This window comes from Nomia melanderi, chromosome 6, assembly GCF_051020985.1.
Source record: "Nomia melanderi isolate GNS246 chromosome 6, iyNomMela1, whole genome shotgun sequence".
Classification (NCBI taxonomy): Eukaryota; Metazoa; Arthropoda; class Insecta; order Hymenoptera; family Halictidae; genus Nomia; species Nomia melanderi.
In genome coordinates this window covers 6980266-7005171 of record NC_135004.1, presented here as the reverse complement: position 1 = coordinate 7005171, position 24906 = coordinate 6980266, and the positions used below count along the sequence as shown (strand labels likewise).

General features: G+C 43.5%; 1 protein-coding gene across 7 annotated transcripts in view; it reads right to left on the bottom strand.

Annotated features, from left to right (window-relative positions):
- Positions 1-24906, bottom strand: part of LOC116431675 (uncharacterized) — a 346182-nt gene that overhangs the window by 205743 nt on the left and 115533 nt on the right. Inside the window, exon 1 of one of the 7 annotated variants that reach the window (XM_031987441.2) lies at positions 3405-3675. The exons of the other annotated variants lie outside the window; for them this stretch is intronic. The gene's annotated coding sequence lies outside the window, so the exon portion shown is untranslated. Of the gene's footprint in view, positions 1-3404; positions 3676-24906 lie in introns of those variants that run through there. 7 annotated transcript variants of the gene reach the window in all.

Sequence of the window (24906 nt, the reverse complement as noted above, 5' to 3'; positions counted from 1 at the left end):
TTCGGACGCCCTCCAACCAACCCTTATTCCTCTGAAGGGAGCGCCACCCGACACGAACCTATCCGACGGTTTGAACTGGTGTCATCGTGAAGAAAAGTGTCATGAACATCGGCCCAGAAAATAGTGTCTTGACTTATACATCATTCTACGCTCGTCGCATCTGAGTATTTCATCAATTTTCATGAAAACAGTTTAGCTTTGAAGGGTGTATTCTCGAATGAAGATCACGATGATTGTCAGTGGAAAATAACACTTCAATTTCACAGTGTGATCAAAAGACAGGAAACAACGAGATTGTAATTTAGATAAATAATAATTCTAAAGCTTGATATTTCTTTGCAGATAAGAAATAAATTCTGTTTTGTACAGTATAAATAAACTGCACGAACACCTACATTCCAAATAACATATCAAATATAGAAATAATATATATTTTTCCACTCCCCCATCTCTAATCTAATAACATTAATCAAAGTTACTAGCATTTTAATAAGATCCTATCTCGATAACGCCTGGCATTAGATATCTATTCTTCAATCAACAATAAAACAAATACATACTTAAGTTAGCTGATCCAAGGCACTCCACAAGATTCACGAAGTGTCTCAATGACCTTCTTCTCAATCGTCAGATAGATTTGTTCATCATTGAGCACCAATCACACACAAGTAAAACCAGTGTCACGGTATCGAGTCAAACGACGAGTTCAGCCTTGTCAACGCGAACGTGCACCGACGGCAACGTCGAACATGGTCGTGGATGAAATGGTCACGCGATTTTAATCCGAAAACGAATTTCTTCGAGAGCAGGTTTTGTCGATGACGAAATCAAGACGCCAGGATGAACATGGACGCGAGATGTAGCACACCCCGAGACCTAGACACTACTGAACCAGCCCCATGGCAAACCTTGTTAACGGCAGTCGACAACCAAGTTTAAACTTCGGGTAACAATTCCCCTACCAACTCGCTCTCTCATTCTCTCTCTCTCTCCGTTTCTCTCCTCGCGTGCTCTCCCTCTCCTCCTCCCCCGCAGACATCGTTCCTCATCCCCCTTTGTCTCTGCGGTTCCTCGTGGACGAAGCTGATAGAAGTATTCCGAAGAAGCGGTCGTGATTAATCATCCGATCGCCGAGGTCATTGGTACCCTGCGACTGTTGCGGACCTGGGAATGTAGGAGGGGTTGCAAGCATTTCCGTTAAAAACTTTCGTGAGACGTGTTCCGCGAAGTTGTGTTTTAGGGGATCGGATCCTGAATTGCTTAGGAGCCACGTCGCGCGACACACGGCCGTTACAACACCGAACTTTCTGGTTTTTTGGAGACGTGTGTTATAATTGATATGGGGAACGGTGTCCGGGTGAAGAAAATAAGGTGTTCGGAGGAAAGAATGTGAGACGTGAGAGATGTTGAGAAAATTGTAGTACGTATTATGAAGGGAGATATTGGGAGGTTGTAATGTCTGGTTTGGATTGTAGATGATGATGGAGGTTGTTGTAAGCTGAAATGTTTTATACGTAAGAAATCTATAGAAGTGATTCAGAAAATATAGTTTCAAGATATTATCGAAAATGTTAAATGTAGTAGGAATAAGTTGGTTTCAAAGAAATTAAAGATACAATGCACCTATTAGTAAGATAAACCTTATCGCAGTCAATAGATAAAAACGACCAAAGTTCTATATAAAATCAACCTCCATAAAATATAAGAATCATGTACCTGCACTAAGGCAGCAGCAATTTCAAACACTCCCGCAAACATCCAACGCGACCAGTTACAATCGAAAAATGACTGCACACCCAACAAACATCGAAGTCACTGAACGGTAACCATCGGCGCACACAGGCGCATAGCATAGCCGAACCCAAACAGAAGTTCCGTCACCGGGTTACCACTCCGGGTAACTGGAAGCCTAAGTTGAAGCGGAATCGAGTTAAGACGACGTCACGAAACTCTGAATGGTACCAAAGAAGTCCCCTTGTACTTGGCCTTGATCGGGGTCTGTCTTTGGAAACCAGGACGAAACACGCCAGCTGTCGTTAACCCCGAATACCGGTGATCCTTCGTGGCCGAAACAGGGAAGCAAGAGAGAGACAGAACGAGAGAAAGAGAGAGTGAACTCAGGAAGGCAGCGGCGGCGGTAGCGCCGGCGGTACCCCCAAGTTCACCGGCGCAACCTTCCTAAGCGGCGCGTTGGTGCGAAACTTGGTAGTCGCGTAACAAGAAAGAAGTAACTATCGTTGGAGCGGACTAGTTTGTTCAATGGCACGGGCCGCGAGAGCGTTCGCTCTCCGCGGGGGCAACAGAGGGGAGCCGATGGTGGTCGGCGAAGAGGCTGGCGGGGGACGGGACCAGCTGTTGAGAGGGGATCGGAGGGGAAGAGGAAGGGAAGGTGAGCCAAAGTTCTTCGCAAGAACAAGAACAAAGTTCCAAGCCAAAGCGCTTCTCTCCTCTCCTCTCCTCTTCGCCGGTTCTGATCCTTTATCTCTCTCTCTCTCTCTCTCTCTCTTTCACTTCCGTCGTCCCTCCCTATTACGTATCCGTGCACCCTTGCAGATGCGCGTACTTCCCGCGACCAGCTCACCTTGGAAACTTTGACAAAAATCAAATTCCAAGTGCACGCGTTGCCCCAGTCGAGGCCTTCGCCCGCGAACTTCAGCAACGGGGAACGCCGCGAAACTTGCCCGCCAAGAGGATCGGTCTCGCGCGAGTCGCCGCGCCGCGTGGTACACGGCGTTCATTGGCGTTCCTATCGGGATTGCGAGTGTTGTGATATTTGTCTACTTGGGGGATACTAGAATTGAAGATGATTAGCTTTGTTTTGTACTACTTTCCTAGACTGTGTCTTTGGTGTGTTTTAGGTGGAGTGATTGTTTGGTTATGTTCGTCAGGGTTTGATATAGCGGAGATTTATGTTTGCAATAGATTATAAGGTGGAGATAAGACATACGTCACTGTTGCAGTGGTACCAGTGCAGAGATTGCAAAAAAGACTTTGCCTTTTGTCTTTCAGTTTTGTTAGTTTTTATAATGCATTGATAAAGAAGACACTATCGAAGCAGAATTACTTGAATTTTCCAACGGTGTACCGTATTGGAACCTTTCTTTGGGGATCTGCATACTCAGACATCAATTTCGAAGAAGTGACTCAACAAATACGACGTATCTCGAAGTAATACGAGTGGTATCAGCAATCGTGCACAGTCCAATACGTTTTATGTCAATATTTACATATACAAGCTTGAAATCGCTCTAACCTCTCGAAGATCAAGCGACATACAAAAAAAAACAGAAACTAGGGGCACAGAACCTACGAACTCCAATAGTTCACTTTCGAAGATAGAGATGAAGGTAATTAAGTCTCCGATAGAGAATAAACAAACTACCTTTTTCACGATTAGTACTTACTTCTTGGAAGCTGCCCTAAGTCCAGCCGCAGTGTTGAGGGGTCGCACGTCGGGGATCCGCGCGGAACCCGGCGGCGGGCGAGCGAGCGCGGTCACCACCGTTAAGGGAACGAGGGCGGCGCGTTTCGGTTCCGACGATGACGATGCGTGAAAGGGCAAGAATCGTGCGTGTCCGCGGTATCGGAAAGCGGAGCCGATGGACCCGTGGATCGACGTTAGTCAGCCGAAACGAGATCCGTCCAAACGGTCCGCGCCGCGACGTCCGACGATGAGCGCCGATTTTCCACGAGCAGCCCCGAGAGGTCGTGCACGGCGTCAGTAGGAGGACGCCGTAGGAAGAGGAGGTGGAGAACGAAGAGACGGAGGTGGAAGTGGAAGGAGCCAGAGGAGGATTTCGAGCTGGTATTGGTGAGGAGAGGACCACCGTCGCGTCACTACACCGTCGCGTCGGGACCTCGCTCGGTTGTGTGTAGCCTCGTGAGGAGTTAGATTAGAGGAGAGCGAGGGAGGAGAGAGACGCCGTGTGATCCAGAGAAAGAGAGAGAAAGGGGGACAGAAGTATCGTGGAGCGAGAGAGAGGATCGATGGAATCGCGGACGGAAAGAGGGAGAAAGAGGAATAGCTTGAAGGAAGGAGAAAGACGGGCAAGAGAGAAAGAGAGAGAGAGAGGAGGTTCGATGCGCGCTACCGTGAGCCAGTGTTGGTGAGAGTAAAACTTTTCTCGCTTGTGTTCGTACGCACGCATCGACTCGCCTTCGAGGAAGGGAGTAAGGGGGCAGGCAGAAAGAGAGAACACAGAGAGACGAGAAGAAGAGAACGAGGGAGAGAGAGAGGAGGAGAGAGAGTGTGGCGGATGAAGGTGGAGGTGGTGGAGGAGGAGATGGAGGAGGAGGAGGAGAAGGATAGGGCGTAGTACGATTTTGCTGGTACGGAGACGAGCTCCCAAGCAAAACGCGTGGTCCACCTCCGAGTTATTTCCTTTTCCAGCCATCCTCGACCACCTACCACCCATCCTGCCACCCCCTCACCTCCTCGCCAGCCTCCGCCCCCTTTGCCGACCCGTCTCTTAGAGTGCCTGGACGGTGGCGCAAATTATTACCCGTCGCAAGTGCATTTTTTCTGTTGCCCTGGCATCGCGTTCTCGCGCCGTCGCCGAGACCTTACTCCTCTGGACGCCGGGGAACATCAGCCGTGTAGCGGAAAAGTCGCGGGGAACTGTCAACGGCAAGCTTTCGTTCACCGTAATTGGGGAACCAATGGAGATTTGAGCTGACGATGAATTTCATCGATCGTCGGATTAAGTCTTTTTATTTCTTGGTTGGCAGCATCTTTGTCTCGAGACGAAGGAAACGTGTGAAGAACTTTCGCGTCCTGTTCGTTAAGTTTGTCTTTTGTCTACTTGCAACGTACACATGAACAGATTGAAGTCCTGTGGTTTAGTTTCTGGGGGTGAAAGCAGTATTAATTCTTGTGCAATATTAGCAAAAGTTATGTAGATTCTGATATGTGTATTGACGCATAGTTCAAAAGTCCTTATGTGGACTGACTATATATCGATTAAACCACTGATTGTTATGTTTCTTTCGATGGGAAATATTTACTAGAGATTAAACTAGATGGTTTAAAGGGCTGTTATTTCTTGTGAGGTTGTAAGAAATATCTATGCCGATGGCGACTCGAAACTTTATTTTCGAATCTTTGGTTTGCCTGACTTGTAAGCATGGAAACTACTAATCTCGTGTTCAACTCGTGTGTACGTTGGTCTTTTATTATGTACCTTTGAAGAGAGGAACTATACTTATTTGTATGAGAATACTATGCATGTTGGACATATTATTCATTTGCAAAATGCATCATTTATTAAAAAATAATACGTGTGTATTATTACATTACCATCAAGAACTAAAGGTAAAAGTTGGTACCATGATTCTAGTCGAATAAAAAGGCTTTATAGTCCTCTTCATCGTCCCAAATGAGTTCGCGACCTCCTAGTCCCAACTATTTCTATTTTATACCACTGAATCGCTTCTTTCGGTTTCATTTCACGAATTCCTTAACCCAGTCGATATTTACGTATATAATTCAATTCAACTAGAAGTTCATTGCAATAATATTTTGGTGAAAGCATTATTCAGGTAACAATTATACCTATGCAGCTTATATTTCAACTCCGCAAATTTATGCTTGACTAATTATATACCGGAAATTCAGCAACGTTCTATAAACGAACGCCCGTAATATGTAAACTCGATACAATTCTATATCTAATAATATAAGAGAAACAATGGTGAAAATTTCAATCTAAATTCAATAAATGCGAATGCTTCTTATTTTTTAGAAATCTAGAAGGGTGCAACCCCAAACGTCATCAACGATTGTATACTTGCTCTTATGTTGCAGCACCATACCAATTCTACCTCGTCTGCAATTTAGTGCATCCTTCTACACATTTGCCTTCAAAAATCAGCAAAACGAAAAAGTAAAACCATTTCCACAGCTTTGTAATCGTAAGTGTACAATTTTCCCTACCATATTACATTCCGTACTTAAATATGTACATAATAAAATTCTTCCTCTTTTATACGAAATATAATCTTGCCGTAATCAATATTTAATCTCTGAAATAAACGTGCACTTCCCTAGAAAGAATTCCTCTCCTTTTCTCCGACAAACTATTAACGACAAAGCAGCACTGATGAGCGGAATTTCAGAAGAAATCCTAAAGCAATAAATTCACCCCTTACCTTACATTAATTACATTTTCGAAATGACGTTAAAAAGTATTTTACAAAGTAACAGAAGGAACACACGGGATGACCTGAAACCAATACAGTAACCGCAACAAGCGTAATCGTGAAAGAAGTCGGGAGACGAGGATTAGAAACACGACTCCACAGTCCTCGGTCCACTCCTGACGACTGCGGCAGGAAGAAAGGATGGTCCGGTGTATCGTGCGTGAAAATCGAAGATACCTTATGATCGCGGACAGCAGCTCGTTCGTCGACGGTAGGCGGACTACCGAACGTCGAGTTTAATGCAGATTAAGGAGCGCGGGGGCTGGAGGGTCCTTTGTAGAACGCGTTTCGTTCGGTATTAGCTGGAAGTAGCTCGTAGAACCGTGGTATTACCTGGAATTACGTCTCAATCTACCGTGGCCGTCGACTAAACTAATATTAAAACTTTTAACGTAGTTAGAGCGCGGCCCGTGGTTGCTTTACCGTCCGTGAAGCTGCTCTCTCTCTCTCTCCCTCTTCCTTTCCTCTCTCCTCCCTGTTCCTTTAACCCTCGCTCTTCCATCGTCTCTCCCCCCACTCCCCTCTCTCTCTCGCACCCTCTCTCTCTTTGCCTGTATTTCTCTCTCTCTTTCCCTCTTCCTTCGACTCTCTTTCTCTTTGTCTGTCTTTGTGCACGTGTGTACAGGGTTGCATTGACCGTTACCGAACTTTGATGTGTTTCCTGCGCAAAATTCACCTCCGAAGTCATAAATTAGCTACGGAGACCGATGCGTCTCACCCTTTGGCCGCCGCCGTTGAAGCTGCACCAATACAGCCGGAGCCTTCGCGGGTGCTCGAGAGACGGTCAAAAGCAGTCCGGAGAGACCAGGCAGCGGGCGTATATGTATCTCCGACAGATCCCTCGAAATTGTTCCGAGGCAGTGACCGGCGGACGAGGCGCGCTCGCCGCTCGCCCCGTGAATAAACTCACTCTTCTCGCCCGCTTCTACGGAACCCGTTCTTCCACCCTTTACGGCTGAATATTTATCGGCGACGATGAACGACGGACCGAGCCTCTCCTCGCATATTCTCGTCCCCCCCCCCCACTCTTCACTTTTTTCGAGCCACCTCCGTCCACGTGTAGTTTGCATGCGCCGTTACCCCGGCTCGCGAAATACCATCGGCTATTTCGGCCTGCAACACGTTGCACCGACCAGGCAAGTCCTGGTTCGACTGTTTAGAATTTCATATTTTACACGGCGCGTCGCTTTGCGGGCGCACGGCAAATTATTACTTCCTTGTTTTCCTACCTATCTTTTTTTCCTTTTTTTCCGTTCGCTCGGTGTCGGAAAAACGCGGGGCCGAGCGTGTTGCGTTCTTTGAAACGAACGGAAAGAGCGTTAATCAACACGGCGCGCGAGAATCCTGAGCTTTGGAGGTATATGATGTTTGTGTTATGAGTTTGACGTTATTCGATTGGATTTATTCTTGAATATTTGTTTACTTTTTATACGACATCAGTTATACATAGGAGGAATATTTGTAGTGGGAAGGGGATATATATTCGTGTTCTTTGATGTAAGATATTTGATATGCTTCTGTTTTAGCGTTACGTATCAAGAGGTAAGATTTCGGGGAATATTTCTTATTTTTGTCCTTTATCAGCAATTCATGTTTCATCGCGCCTTCGTCGTTGCGATTCAACGTCACGAGTTAATCGCCATCGCAATCGCCCACGTTACCACGTATTTAAATCGCCGGGCCAGATTTCAACCGAACTCCTCGTGTCGTTCATTTATTCAGTGGTCCACCGAAATTGAATTGATTCATTAACGTTCCCGCTTAAATCGCGAGCTACCAGCGAAATAGTAGCATGGTCGTTATCTCTTCTCCGAACAGGACAAGAAGTTTTTATTCCGACGCTTAAGAAACGGTCATGTCCTGCCAGATCAGAGTTACTCCATTTAGAATCTATTAAGTGGATTAAGTTCCACCAATGAAGTACTCCTTTCAACCTCGCTTCCCTCTCCTTCCTCACCCTTTCTCCTTCTTTTCGCCGACCGTTGGCAACTTCTGCTCCTTTCAGCTTCCTCCGAAAGTTCCGCGGCGAGGAACTGCCGTTGGTTAAAGGGTGCGCGGGAGTGGTGTAGGGAACAGGACGGAGAATTGAAAATTCACGCGAAAATTTACGCAGGGAAACGTAAAACCGCAAAGAAGGCGGAAACGAGGGATCTATTACCAGGAAATGAACGAACGTGAAATAATGTGGGGAAGGAAGCGATGGACTCTGTTCCAAAAACAAACTAACCAACGAAATATACATTTGTACGAACGCTAGGATTACGTAACTATTTTATTAATTATTCGGTTACTTTACTTTAGTACTTGTGTGGGGTTTATTTAATAACAGTTAGAAATCATCTCTGATCCTCAACATTTTTTGTATTGTTGGAGATGCAATGTTTGGATGTTTATCATGATTAACAAATGTAACACTAAATATATTATCGTGTACTTTAGTCGTACATTTTAAAATGAAGGTATCAATGTAATCGACTAATTAGAGCAAACTTAAAACTGGCGAGATAAACTAATTTCTATAGAGAAGATGTTCCTTTGTATCGTACTAATTGTGGAGTATCAGATTCTATATATGTATAACAGATACTCTGTAACTAAGGAGGATTCATTATTAGATTTATTTAATTGAATTTGTAGAATACAGCGCGATACATTGTCAACAAGTATAATGACAAGCACATATGGAAGTTAGAGAAAGAGAGTTGAACTACCGCCGAACTTCCAGGATACGATAGAACAAACTACTCTCGTCTTCTAAATCAATTAAAAGTAATCTTCATCGGTGAAGGAAAGCTCGTAACTTTTCTTTACAATTTTCTGATGCAACTGGTCATAATTTTTAACATTTGTATCCCCCGGAAATTGATGTGTAGGTTTTTCGATGTTGGGTGAGGTAATGCTAAATGATGGTAAATTCTTGTGAAATAGTGCTAATATTTCCAATAACTTATTTTCACACAATAACTGTCTCAAAATTATTAAAACAAAGAAAACTGGAAATAATTTTATAAGTTATGTATAAACAGTAGAGTGTACACAATTATATACAAGACACAATCGTCTGTACCCCAACAAAATAAGATTTCCTTACTTCTTTACAATTTATATATAATACAATAAACACTTCATTTTATCCAAGTTTTGTCAAAACAACATCAATCAATGTAAATAAATTCTAAGAAATTTGCTATTGCATAAAAATGTGTAGTTTACAATGCATTATCATTCTATATTATTCCCTACATCCATACTCTCATAATGTCCAACACCGTTTGATAAAGATCCACAACCCTCATTCTCGAATCGCAATGCGATCGAGCCAGCATGCAGAAACAATTCCCTTTCACCAGCAATCGGAAGGTACAGTCACAGCTGGCCCGTCGTCATCTTACATCCGACTTATATCGATACTTTCTAACTCGCGGAACCGGCAAATGGCCGGTAACAAGAAAGAAACCGGGCGGGAGGGAAAACTTTCGAATCTGAATCGCTTTCAAGTGAAATGTTAATGACTCGAAGAACTAGTTGCTGCAGCTGCTGTCCCTCCCCCATTATGATCGCGACGAACGTTTCGCATTATCAACTCTAAACCAACTCGGTCAGAGACCATTAATTACCATGAATTAACGTTCACCCCCGACTCAGCCATAAAATCTGCAGCCCAATTACCCGTAATCAATTATCAAATTTATCATTGTTACCCCTACCTCCCGTTACAATTTACATTTTCATCGATCAAAAACCCAACGAATCCAATCCCACGTGAAACATACATCTCCCGAAAGAAGCATTCTACGGTTACATCCATCGAATATCCGAAACGCATCCCGCATTCATCAAAACCGGAAAATCGCCGAGCGATCATTCAAAGGAAAAATCCCTTGTCCCGGAATGACCGAGCGCAGGAGCGTCGTCCTCACGTCCCCGATCTCCGAGGAGGAGTGCTGTAGTCCTGCCCCAGCAGTCCTCGGCGTTCCTCCTCGCGCGGCCATCCCGGCCACGAAATTCTCCAGCTCGTCCCGTCTCTCTCTTTGTCTCCGGCGTAATATCCGCAGGCCGTCTCTGTCCGCGAGTGGTTCGCGCAGGCGTCCTCCCAGCCCCGTCCCCACCCGCGAAACCACGAACTTTCCGTGCTGGAGGTGAGGAAGGACGAACGGGGATGGAAAAAGGGGGGCAGGCAGGGTGCGCACACAGGGTAAACCTCCAGGATCCACGCCTCCCACGATAGGCTTACTTTCCTGTAACTTTTTACCGTTGTTGTCGTTGTCGACGTCGTCGTAGGTGGTCGTGGTCATACGTGCACGAGCCCCGAGGAAAAACCTCTATCTCCCTCTTTCTCTCTCTATCTCTCCCCCTCTCCCTTTCTCTATCTCTCTCTGTCTGTACTCTCAGCCGTGGCTGGCCTCGGAGGAACTTTCCTGCGCGCCGGCGAACGTTTTTCTCTTTTCACCATCCCACGGCGCATCCTCTCTTCTCTGCACCGTGGGATCTAGCACTATTTGTTCCTCTTTCTCTCTCACGCCGTTTTCCTTACTCTCTTTCTCTCTTTTCCTCTTTCCTTCTCTACCCCCGTTTCACTGGTTCTCTCGAAATTTTTTGCTCCTATTGTCGCTGCGTCCACGGCTATCACGAGCAATAAACGTCTCCGCTCGCGAAATTACCCGTCGGACGATGCCATAGGGAAAAGATTTCCACGGAACTGCGGGAAGTGTGTAGCAACGTGTACAAGGGAAATGAGATTCGCCTGCGAACGATTAGATTTCTGGATTGGCCGGGATTGTTCCTGACTCCCTTCGATAGCAGGCAGTAGTTTGGTTTTAATTCCTTTTAATTCCGGCTCGTGGGATTCTTCTTTTGCGAACTCCACGCCGATGCCGGCTGTTTGCGTGCGGACACCGCATGATTACGGGACGACGGGACACACTGGAGAAGCCTCGAGCGGACGAGGATTTTACGACGGCAGGTCTTAAATTCGGGGATTTATTACTTCCGCGGGTTTCGCGCTACGACTCTCTTACTCCATTGACTCCGCGCGATTACTTCGCTTCGAACTATTTGAACTCCGCGTACTTTCCGAGTCTTTAACTCGATCACTGCGATTCTTTGGTTCGGATATGGCTAGGCCGCTTACAGTGGTGCCGTGGAGTACATTCTCCATTCTTTTGTTGCTGTTCAGTCGGTTGACAGATTGTTCATTAAATATTGGATACTCTTTTGCAACTGTGAATATTTGAGTTTTATGATAAATGTGCGGAAGAATGTAGTTTTTAGTTGGGGAGTATGAATATTATAAACTGTATTCATTAATTTGTAGCAATATATAATTATTCAAAGTATTCGAATTTTTATTTATTGTATGGTATCATTAAATATGCGAATGTATAGACATTTTCTAATAATAGGTACAGATAAATGAAACACCATTTTTGCATTTAGAAGCTTTACCTGTTAAAGAAATATAATTTTACTGTTTGTAAGTAGTAATGAATTACCATGAAATGTAAGCGCTTTATACGTTAACACCATAATTTCGTGGACTAAAATTTCCATCCCCTACAGATTTATATTTCATTCAGGAAAATCATCAGTATGGGTTGACCTTTTCACCGAGTAACGCGGAAGCCCGAGAACAGTGGACGTACAACTATGCAAATGTTGGCCGAAAGTAGGAAAAATGCAAGGGAGAAGTATGTTAATGGCCGAGAGTGAAATAAAACGGCCGCCAGGTTACTCGAGCGGTAAAGTTCAAAGTTCAAAGTTTGGTAACCCCCTCCTCCAACCAGACCCTCCTTCACATCATTGTTACAAGACATCCCTTTCTCTTCATACAGCCAGATCACTGGAGATCATCGAACAATCATAATTTAAAAAATTCCAGTGCATTTTATCAGAAAAAATACTTCCTCTCAAATTCACTGCTTTAATTCAATATACAGTTTCACCCTGTCGAAACAAAAGACAAATTTTCCACAGCTCTTCATAATCCGTTTGCTATAAACTCACATCTACAATTTAAAGTTCATTCACTACGCAATCGCATAAACAAAATTCATTTCTCCTAAAATTCTATTTTAAGATATAATTTGAAAAACACTAATACATTCCCGAGAAATATTCCAATTGCCAAGAATTCGTCCAATTCGATTGGACTTCGCGATACAATGTTATCAAAAAATTCAACGAGTATGCATTGTTTATGAAGGGAAGGGAAATCTCGGATAGCCCAGAAAGTCGGCCATCGAAGTTAAGAATTTCACTTCGCAGATATTTACTGCGGGCCGAGTTCGCGAACTCCTGGGATCACTTAGGTCACCAAGTTGCTCATTATGTTTGAAGAATAACTTTAGCCGAAGTTCAATGAATCGACTGCGAACGAGTGAAACAAGGGGAGCGTGGGGGAGGTTGGAGGAGAGGGCGTGGAGCGCATACTCGTCGACGCTGCGTAACCAATGGAAATATAACCGGAAATGTAGGCGGTTGAATCCTTTTTTCGAACTTATTTTGTAAAATACTACGACTGTTATGAAACAATAGATTCGTCACTCACGACTGTGTCGACTATCAACAAGCTAAAACTGCAAGAGGGGAAGGGAATGCGTCCACTCGCGATGGTCCGTTTTAGCACATTTCTGTTATAGATCAGATCATCGAAGAACACAATCGAAACGAAATGCGACAAAGTGCGATAGGACTAGTTAATATCTAACTTACACCCCATTTTGTCGCATACTATTTCGTTTGTCTCCTCCGCTACATGATTCGGCCAATAATAAAATTCGACACGTCCGCGTACACTTCAATGCTGCAACCAATGTAAACAAATAAACTGACAGATTGCCGTATCCCCTATTTGTGAAATAGAAAGACTGTTTCTGTATTACTCTAAAACAATCGTCGCTGCGAAATTTTCGACGAGCCGCTTGCATGCGTTTGACCCGCACGATATCAACTTCGAGAATATCATCGAAACGATTTACACGCGTAACTGTTTCAAAAACTGGCAGACTGCGACTGGAATCAGACGAGATCCACGAAAGCGCCCTACGGTCCGTTTCAGCCCACCCGTAATTAATTCCGTCGAATGAACGATACTTCCCGCGGTGATTGCAGAATGGAAACGTTCCAAAGGTCGTAATCGAATTTTTTCGACAAGCTTCAATGGCCGTGCATTTTTAAATAATTCACCGTTGAATTGGACTAACCCTTTCCGGGGCATTTTAACGACCGCACGAATAATCGTTTAACAGGTGAAACGGAGTTTTCTGCTGTTCTTTTTTCTCACGATGCTCGCGTCCCAAAATCGTTCCGTCGTGTTGTAATTGTGCCGGGGAACTATGGGAAGCCGAATGAATAGAATTTGAACGGGCTAATAGTTAAAATCAAACGTTTTTGTTTCAGCGCCGAAAATACAGAAAAAAAATAGATCCAATGTATGAAACGTTTACTATCGTTTCGTAGCGGACTGAACGTGAACGAAGATTGGAAAAAATAAAACAGAAACGTATCATGTAACTTTCATCATACTTAATTGAAATAACCATGGATTATTTGCTATATCTATTGTACTTACTATACGTGGAGCAATAATTTGTGATAATCACCACGGTGGGTGCTACTGATGCAATTTCTATTTCGTAGTGAATTCTCGTGGCTAATGGCAGATAAAAGATATGGCCAGACATAAGAAGGATAACACGAAGGACACGTGTACACATATCAGTATACGCGTATATTTGTACGTAAATACAGGAACCCTGGCGATTGCGTAAGGGGGTAAACATATCCAGAAGGGAAAAACGTCGGAGGATAGACGTATAGAGCGTATATATATGTATAACTGCTATATATCTATCCATTGAGGGGGAGAACGATGATACCTCCTAGTCCGAGACATAAATCCATCGGTTTGTTCTCTATCTTTGCGACCGTACCACCTCGAGGCATCGGGGAGACTGTTCGCGAAATCAACCTCCGATATCTTCTCTTTGCAATTTTTATTGTCTTATGGACTGCAGACGGGTCGATTTCAGGGTCAAGAGAAATCTCTAAGAAGACTAGCATCGTATCTTGGACACCGAGTATTCGTTCTGAATGACAATGATCGTCGTAAATATTTTTATTCATTTCACGAATGTGGCGCATAGGATATTACATTAGATTTAGTATAACTACTTAATATATAAATATAAATAATATAATAAAACAATACTTTCTTCAAGATATTAAATGTAGCCATTTTAAGAAGAAACGAAATGATATACATATGAAATGACGTGTTACCTTTTCAATGTTTCTCATGTTAAATGTATTACGTATAACTTTCCAAATAATATACCATAATTTAGTTCTGTCGAGCCACTTTTTCAAGCTAAAAGGTCTCAAAAATATTAATACTTTTAAATACTGACAGTATATTCCGGATAACATAAATTATATTATAGGTACTAAAATTATAGCCTCAATTGCATACATGACTCAGCTATACAAACCCAATCGTTAAGGCGTTAAAAATTACCATCGCAGGGGCGGTGGGAAAATCAATGAGAATGATTGTCGCATAACGTTCAGGCCGGGTTCGAATATTACGAGAGTAACGAGTGACGCGATCGAAGGGTAAGAAAGGAACACGGTCGACGGTCCTCTGTCGATGCTCGGCATCGCGATATTAATTGACGCAAGAAATTAGGTTCGCGATCTCCGGAATGATTGATCGCGTAATGAGAAATCCCTAATAATGACCCTGCCGTTTAGGAGGGGCAAAATGAGCGGCGTTGGCCGGGCGATGGAAAGGTATTAAGAAACGACATTAGATTATAATTTATATTAAAATCTGTGCAAGGAGATAAAGAGAGGAGACACCCACCGACGGTCGATCTCAACCCTTCAGCATTGGCGTAACCTACCACGATGAGACGTCGTAGACGACGTCATGGTTTTAATAAAATGTCGAGCTTCCAGACGACGCCGAACTAAAATTTAATATAAAACTTGAACAATATCACAATCGATATAAAAATATCTGGAATTTCTATTTCAAATAAGAAATTATTTCTCAATTGTTCTTAGTGCGGTTTATTTTAATTACTTTCTTTGAGGTTAACTTCAAACTTATAAACGCGACGAAATATATTTTGTTAATGAAAAATTCGCTGAAATTAGTAAGATATGTTTATAAGTTATTTACAATTGATAAGGGGGATTGTGTCGTTGAATTGTACACCAATAGGTGAGCGAAACAGAAACTGAAATTGTGATCGATATAGACCGAAAGAGGCATTTTAATTAGGCTCTACGCCTATGGAAAATAATCAAAGGGGAAGGCCAAGGGGACGCTTTATGGCGGAGAAGAGGGAGAAAACGAAGGTACATCACGTGGAGCAGGCAGGGCGGGAGAGTATTATAGTGATGCAAAGACGGGGTAGGGACAGCGTGCTTAGACGTAATGGGGTAGAACTTCGGACTTATTCCGGTTAGGATATTAAGCGCGCAAGAATATATGTTCTTTCTTATGATAAATGCAATCAAGTAGATGACAAAACTATCATGAAAACATCAGAAATGTTTTTACATATTACGGATTACAGTTCCAAATATTTCTATATTCACTACTAATTCGTCAACATAAAAACAAATTTCATATTGTCTGTAAATTTACGTTTACCCCAAAAATTGAATATTCTTGAAAAATTAAAATCAAAATAATTCAGTACAAATACAATTCATATGAATCAAATTCAATTCAGTATCACGACAACTTAAATTTCTCATTCTTCGCACAAACAATTACTATAACCGTTCGAAGTAGTCAAAAAGTCGAACAAATACTAAACTCCTATTTCGTATAAACAAATAACACGCGCAAATATCTCCGAACACACCATGCATTCACAACCCAAGGCGTCAAATCAAAATCTCCGCAACGACAGTTTTCTGCTCGTATCCCAGGAACAAGCCGCTCTTTTCCTATTCAGACTGTTTAACCCCAACCAGAACCCGACGCTGAAAATAGACCAGCCGATTCCGCGTCGTTCTTCCATCTCGCCAGGGTGAATCCAGCGGATAGGATTATCAGCAGAGCGAAGCCGTGGTACTAAAAATACGCGTCGCGCAGGTTTGAATGGCAGCGGCGCGCGAGACGAATATGTGTCAGCCCGACTCCGGCACGCGTCCCCAAGGCAGAGCATCTCGTTCCCCACGGTTTAGGTTCTCTAACGAGCGGCGGTTCTACGGGATCCCTCGCTTTCCGATAATAAAATGCATGATTTACCTTTCCGTTTACGCGAACGAGCCGACGAGCCGGCGTGCGTCGTGCGGCGCACGAAAGCGTAGCAATGGGAACGGGAGCAATAGCAACACACCGAGAAAGATCGACCCTCTTTACTCAACGGCGACGTTACGAAAGGCGACCCGCGTTACATTCGAGCGACAGGACGACGCCATGAATTATAAAATGACGGTAAAAGCGAAAGTTTCCTGGCGGTTTCGCGGAAGCCTAGAGAGCGAAGAGAGAGAGCGAAGAGAGAGAGAGAGAGAGAGGGAGGGAGAGAGAGAGAGAGAGAGAGAGAGAGAGAGAGAGAGAGAGAGAGAGAGAGAGAGAGAGAGAGAGAGAGAGAGAGAGAGAGAGAGAGAGAGAGAGAGAGAGAGAGAGAGAGAGAGAGAGAGAGAGAGAGAGAGAGAGAGAGAGAGAGAGAGAGAGAGAGAGAGAGAGAGAGAGAGAGAAGGTCTAGAGGGATAGAGGGGTAGAGGCCGGCTGACTGCCGGTCTGAGGCAGCCTGCCAACGAACCGACCAACCAGCCAGCCTCCTTCTAATTTAATGAAATAGCGAAGGGTTAGGCTCTCCTAGCAGGTGAAGCACCGAGCAAATGTTTAGGCAAAGTAGCCCGGGCTACATGACGTGCCCCAGCGAATGTGGAAGTGCAACGTTTACACGTCCAACCACGTCCCACGGCATCGCTGTGCCTCGACTTTGCTTCTCAACCCGCCTGTCTCTCCCTCGCACGTGGTTTCTCTACCCCGTCCGGTCCTCGTCCAGTTCAGCTAGCCCTCTTCGTCTAGCTTGAAGCAGGCAGCACACACAGAACGTCTATCTGTCCGTCTTCGTCAGTTTCGGTCTGTTTTTCCGCGTTCGTCTCGCATCGGACAAACTGTGGCTCCACGTCCGTCGCACGGGTTACGTGGAAAGGTGTCCGGGGTAGGGGATCCATTAAAATGGATGCGAGACGGTTTTTGGCGATGGCGATGTTGGTGGCTCGTACCATCCTCGCCTCCCATCCGCGCGACAGCGACCTAGCCCGCTGCCTCGGAGCGACGAACATGCAAATTCGGAACCGGTTACGCGAACATTTTCACATCCGGAATGACGCGGTAACGAGAGAAATCCAACGAGACGTCTCCTGGATAATTTCCTTTTTGGGACGGACGAGGATATTCTCTGTCCGTGCGCGATTGTCCTCGGCACTGGCGGATAGGGGATGTTCTTCGGAGGAGATTTAGGGTATTCGGCGGGGAACATTTTTACTGCTTTCGGTGTCGCTTATGGCCGCATGAAATTTTGTTCACCGCGTCAGTGTGAGGGATTTTCGAATGGACGTAATGGATTTTTGAACTGAGATGAAACGAAAGCGTACGTGCGCGTTTCTGTAATCTTTATTTCGTTACCGAGCGGAACGTCGGATTTTGTGTTGCTCCAACTTCAGCAGCTGTAGACTACATTGCATTTCACGCGAAGTATTCGGCCATTTGTATTCACAAAGTCTGTGCTTCAAACTTTGGCGTGTTAAAATAGTGTTGTTTTATACTCATTGGCATATTGACCCGCTGCTTCTGAAGAACAGAGTTAATTGTCTTCTGCGAATTTTTATTTGCGCAATCATGAATTTAACGAATAAAGCATTTAGAATTTAAATAACTGTGATAGCTGAAGTTGATAGCAATTTACAAGAGATATAACATTTTGCTCCTAAACTACAAATCGTAGATCGAAAACTGCAGACGCTATAAACATTCATATTATTCTGAACAAGGAAATAGAAAACCACGTGAATTTCTATCATATCTATTTGTATCAACTTCTACCCATATCTTCAACAATCCGCGAGACACTCAAGCATCTCCATTGAAAGTCAAACAGCCCGTACACGCAAAGACAAAGGTCCACCAGCGTATCACGGTGAGCGGGTCCGGCACAGTTACGATATCAGAAAACTAGGAAAACGTCGATTCCCTGTGATACGTCCCTGGGTGCACGGTTAGCCGGCGCATCGACTAGAAACAGGTGGTCCACGTAACTGGTACTAATAAAACGTCAGCCAATAGCGGTGTGCGCAGTATAGAGCGGCTCGATGTCTCGCGGCGAGAAGCCACAGGAAACTGTCGGCGACCGTGGACGGTTACACGCGGCAGTGTGTTCGCTTAGGAAGCGTTCGGCCGCGGGGATATCCTCGCGATATCGTCGCGAAGGTCCGACGGGGCGACGATGGAAACGAATGGAGAGGATGCCGGAACGGCGCTAGCAATCTGGAGGTATTCCCCGGGCGGTGAGGCGCGTGACGCGGGGATGAGAAGGCGGCGATGACTATGCGATAGGCAAAGAGAGTGTCAAGCGAAAAGGGGAGTGTGAGAAAGTGGTGCGAGAACGCGGAGAGAATACGAGAGAGAAAGAGAGACGGCCAGAGGTGGCCGGAGTCGTGATTACAGTGCCGTGTATTCAAATGGTCAGTCGGACCCACACCAATCACAACGAGCAGCACCCCCGAGCATCCCCGATACCCTTGTCTAATGCCAGAGGGACTAACGCCGATGTACAACCCTGTGGAAGGTGGATGTGTGCGTGTGCCTACGCGCCCGATGCCGTGGTTCCTCGCACATTCGAATCGAGAAATGGTAATATGCAACTTGGCCGACAAGCTTTCCCTCCGCCGACTGGAAAATTCGAAGGACCTCCCCAGAGATCGGGCCAGGACGGGCCGGGCTAGGTCGGACCCGGCCGTTCGCAGGACATCGGAAGACCCCGGAGTGTCCGCCCTTTCGTAATAACGCTGGACCGGCGCGGCGGCCAGCTGTATGAAAGATGCGCGTCAACGTTGACGCGTACCGCGAAATTGCGAGGTGTTACTGCTGTTCGAGAGGAGTTTCCTTTGCCGTTGATAATATTAACGCTTGAACAACTCCGGGGTATGAGATACCCCGGATGCAAGACGTTCCATAGAATCATTTAGTGGAAATCAATTTTATTTTGATGCGGAAGTGAATAGGTTGCGTTAAAAATATTGTATTTCGTAGGGCGTAGATTGGGAAAACTTTACTGAAGGAAACCTTACTTTCTTTGACTTTATAGTACAGAAACGCGATGACGTTCAACATGTTGACATTGTTATTTTAAACTAATATCAATCGGGAAATAATTGTATTTATGAAATTCGATTAAAAATTGTAGACTTTATTAGATTAGGACTGTAGAGTAGAAAACTAAGTAAATAGGTTATTAATCACGGAATTGGTTAAATGGAAAAGTTCGAGCAATTTGTTTGTGGTACATCGATCTTCATTGTACGGGAGGAATACCTCACGCTTCGCAAACATTATGTAAATTCGGCGATCGGCGAATGCGAAAGATAACCTCCTTGTCGACAGGCGTGATAACTTGTGGGAGATAGGCATATAGGAGGACGAGAAGGAAGTGGAGAAGATGGCGAGAGGTCGTAGGACGACCCTAGTTAGTCCTGGGTCTATGAATCGTTAATGCTAATCAGGATCACCAGGCCCATGTAACATGGACCGGGTGACGTCAGCCCTTCATCAGAGATACGGCCGCGACGAAAGAGACTTGATCAATTAACCCTTCGCGATATTGATAAACCCTGAAACGAACCCGCGAAATCCTTCTGCGGTCATTCCAATTAGATCAATGTTCGTTGTACCCGTTCAAGGGCCTTTTGTAGATTAACCAAGGGATTAGGGTACCGGACCGTAGATCGTTGAATTATTTTGTAGAAACCGCATTGGTATATTGATTCCCGTAACTAGTATTAACTCGCCCGCCGCCGTTCTTTTTATATTAGATTGCAGTTTGCATATTCGAATCACTGATGCAGCAAACTTACTTTTGATTAACTTCGTGGTCTTGTCATATCGATATATTAAAATTAATTTTATTACTATACAATTGCCTAGTTTGAATGGAACTGTACTACTGACGCATCGTATGGTTATTTCTCTAGGTTTCTACTGATTCCAATTACTAGTAAAGTAAATTGATTATTAAATTAAGTTCATTATTAATAAACTTCCACGAGGAGTTCCTGTATCCTCGTTGAAAGCTAACATCAAATAATAGGTGTCAAGTAAGAAATAAGGAATACATGGTTCAGGAAAATATTTTATAAAAATCCTCAGAAAGACAGAGATCGTTTCAATGTTATGCGAACCGAACAAGGGGGTCAAAATTAATCATAAGTTCACTAGGACAACGTAATAGCCATTACCGATAAGCCGATCTCGTAATCGAGGGAGCGCCGCGGCGAGAGAGGCGCAGATTAGTAGAAAATCATTCCCCTTTCTGGAGACTCAGCAGAATCTACGATACCCTAGAACAAACATTTCGTAAAAGGGTGGAAAGGGGGGTGTAGTTGTCGGCCGGCCACCACCCTCGTCCAGTTTAGCCGCGACGTCGACGCCACCGGGACCAGATAGCGAGTTGTGCCTTATCTGCCGACGAGAATATAAATTTTCACGAAAGGCCGACAGTACGTTAGAATGTAAGCACGCACGCACGCCGATCTGCCATCTCCCATTATCCCGGTGATGTGTTTGCTCCACTCTTGACCGAAGATTAACGTTCGTCGTCGAGCATGGATTGACAGTACACGCGGTCTATCGTTACGAATTCAAGAAAAACGTTTAATGTATCATAAAGCTGATTGCTGCAATCTTTGATCGAATATCTAAAATTGTATCGATGAAATTAGGAACAACCTGAGATTGATGCAGTTTGCGGTGAGTTTAAGATCTTTTCCGTGTTTTAATCTGTTCATTGTTAAACTTATATGTAACCTACGGAAGCTAAAAGCTGTAACAGATTAGGTAGTATTTGTAAGATTAGACAATCGACTAAGTATTTCATATATTCTTATGTGATGAAAAAATGAAACGTAACTAAATTGTTCGTGTATTATCCATTGTATATTATAGCTAAATCATTTGTTGTTATTTTGTAATACAAATGAGTTCGTGAAGTGAAATCGTGTTTGTTAACACTTCAATATTGCAATATTTCAGAGTAATCGTTTTATTTTTAAATCACAAATTGACACGCGTTTGTCAAGACAATGTCGTTTTATCAAATTTTGCAGCAACATAAATTGTGTAAAAGAAAATTTTGAAATGAAATATCCGGAGAACCAGCTGCTAGCATAAGAGTTAAGAGTAATCATCTGACAGTGAACATTTTAAATGAACCAAGCTTCATCAGTAGGTACTGCTGACCATCACACAATTTATCGTCCTTTATCCCAACTTTCCATCCAGCGAGAAAACAAGCCTCGATCGTAAAACACGTTCGCGCGATCACCGTGAGTCGGAGTTCACGGGATTTTCTTCGGGACGTCTTAATTACGGGCTGCCCCCGTGGATCGAAGTTTCCAAGGTTTCCAGGCAAGTTTCCCGACCGAAGTTTCCGCACACAGACGAGGCGTATGCAAGGTTAGGTTTAAGTTCAATCTCATAGATTCAACCGCAGCGGAGCCTGTTTCGGGATGCGAGCGTGCATCTTAGCTCACCATGGCTGACTCGTATCGGGGATTGTCAAGGATTAAAAAGGATCCGTGGTGACGGGACTCTCCTTTGGTCTCTGTACAGTTTCGACTTTTGCTCTAACCTCTTACTGCGATACAGCGTGTGCAATGTAGATTACACCATAATAGAAGAGCTATTATGGAAAACACAGTGAGTGCCATCATCGAAAAATGTTTTTTTTTCTATTCTTATCTTGTAGTATATAATTTAAGTGCAATTTTCCTTTTATAAGTAGTTACTAATAATAGCTGTCATCTATAATATCAATAATATTGAAAGATGACATCATTATGACATAACGTTGAAAGTAAATGTTGAGTAACGTATTTCTTCTTGAAAAGTTTTATGTTGGCACTTACAAGTTCTTCTACAAATACTCTGATTCTCAGTCTCCGTCAGGTGAAGTAAATAAATAGACAGACCTTGATCACCTGGACATCGGTGAATTTCATGTGTGTCGGTTAACTAGATGGCTAACGAACGCAATATGTCGAATTCAAACGGGAGAGCGGAAAAGCAACGGGGTCGAAACGGTCCGAGTGGTTCGGGGCAGCAACCGCCTGGTCATTGTGAACGAGAAAACGCGCGGCGAAATGAAGCCGAACAGCCGGCAGCGATTTTTGTCGGTTATTCAGTTATTAGTTCTATTCAGGAAACAGGACCTGTGTTCGACCCGTTAGACGCTTTCCCATTTCGACTAGCGATAGCCTATTGTTTGACCGATGAAATCTGGTGGGGCTTCGTTCGAAGGTCCCATCGAAAATACCGGCTGCAGGTGTAGGTAATACAAGATAGCTGATTTACACGATCCCTCGAAAATATAGGTAAAAATTCTATTCATATGATATTCCCGGAATACAGGGAAATAATTACGCTCATATAATTCTTTGAAAATATTAAGAGAAAATAGATTCAGATAATACATTGTAATTATAAAATATTGATTACATTCCTATCGTCCTTTGAAGATATAAAATTGAATAAAATTCATGTGATTTTTTTAATTACATCTAATGAGATACACATATGGCAATTTGTAATTATTTGAGAAACATTATACTGTTCTGCTCTTTTGATTGATACCACGATATAAAATTGGATTATCAGAGATCAATACCAGATATTTATGAATTGTTCTGCAACCTATTTTATAAATTAAATAACTTTTTGTAGTTCTGAAGACTGAAAGTGAAAAAATTGAATTCGGAACACATTTCTCTAACGTTTGAAAGAATATTCTCTAAAGATTTTCGTACAATTTCAAACACATTGATGAAATACCGTGCAATTGTCGCTAGAAGTTCATCTTTTATGGTACTCATGAAACATCAATCGGTAGGGAGCGATAAATTCGAAGAAACCAGAAGAGCCTGGCGGTAGCTGGTCGATAACAATAGAATGATCAGACGATAAAAGCGGCGACATTAATTGAGATTTCAGATACAGTGCGACGGCTCGTAGTTCCAAGGGGTTGTCCTGAAGCACCAATCGCTGATTTCATTGGAACTTTGTACCCAGTAATTTTCGTAGAATACCAAACGGCAACAAAATATCAAAAATACATGATCATATTGTGATTAAAATAAACAATTAAGGTATTAAGGTGTGAAATCAAAAATTTTGTAGGAATAAAAATAAAATGAAACGCTTGCATTAATATCAGCCTGAAAGATCAAAGCTAGATAATAGATCAGAGCTCAAAACGTAAGGACATCATAAAGATATGAATAATAGTGGCAAAGTAAGCAGAAAATCATACAGAAATCTTGAATCTCAGTAAGGGGTGGTTCTAATAGGGTGTCTCAGGATCTGAACAGCGTGCTGCCCTCGGACGACGACGAAGCAAAGCTGGATAGTCGGCTCCTTTGCATTTTAACCAAGAACATACAGATTCTTAACATAATAGTTTCACTGGATTAATATTTTCCTTATATTTTCGTTGAACCGAAAGGGAAGTTACGAAGAGTCTCCAATTTAGTCACTTGTTTAACCACAATATGTTACGCACTTTTTGTATACTCTATAAATAAATATAATTACTTTATAACTATCGAAACCCTCTGCGATTACAATCGTAACCGAGGACGTATTATTACTCTTTCAGATAAACTACATTTCATCTATCCAAACTATACACAGACGGACTACCACATTTTCTTGTATTTTCATTTCAAATGAATCCTCTCAACGTTTGCAAACTAGATATTATTCCTACTTGAACTAAAAAGTTTTAAAAATACACATGGAAAAGCTCTATTCAATCCACTTGGCTATTCTACACATTTCACATCTTTCCTCACATTCATAAACTCCCTTCAGATTTCTCCTCTTCGATTCTACTCTTTAACAAAAAACCATACACACAAATACATAAACCCATCACCCGAAAATCACTCAGAAGAATCCTATACGACAACATCTCGTTCCGCCAAATTAACTTTCATCGCAGTAACATCTATCACATTAGAAATATCATTTGGTTATTCTTTTACACGAATAGTATTTACTAATTCCAACTCACAAATGAATGAAAAAATATTACGGAGCAATAAGCTCCTCGAGTTTCGGCGTCAAGCATCAACGGCGTCGCGGCTCGTGTCTCGTGAAGATACTAGCCCGGTTCTCGTCTAATAAATTTCGCGAGGCGGATGTATTCAGGTAACGGAAGGCTATTACAAGGCGATATCTATCGAAGAGGGGTGGACGGGAGGGCCGCCTGGAGAGAAATAAAGAGCGATTGCCTCGGTAAATCAGAGCTCCCCTCCACCGGGCGTCGTGCTCGAACCCCGTTCGGCTCGGGCCACCTTCTTCCACGGGGTTGCCGTGCTGCATACCAGCCACGAAACGAAGAACACGAAGAACATACGTATCGAGGCATTAGTGGACCTTTGTCGTGCCCGGCTAGATTCCCGTTT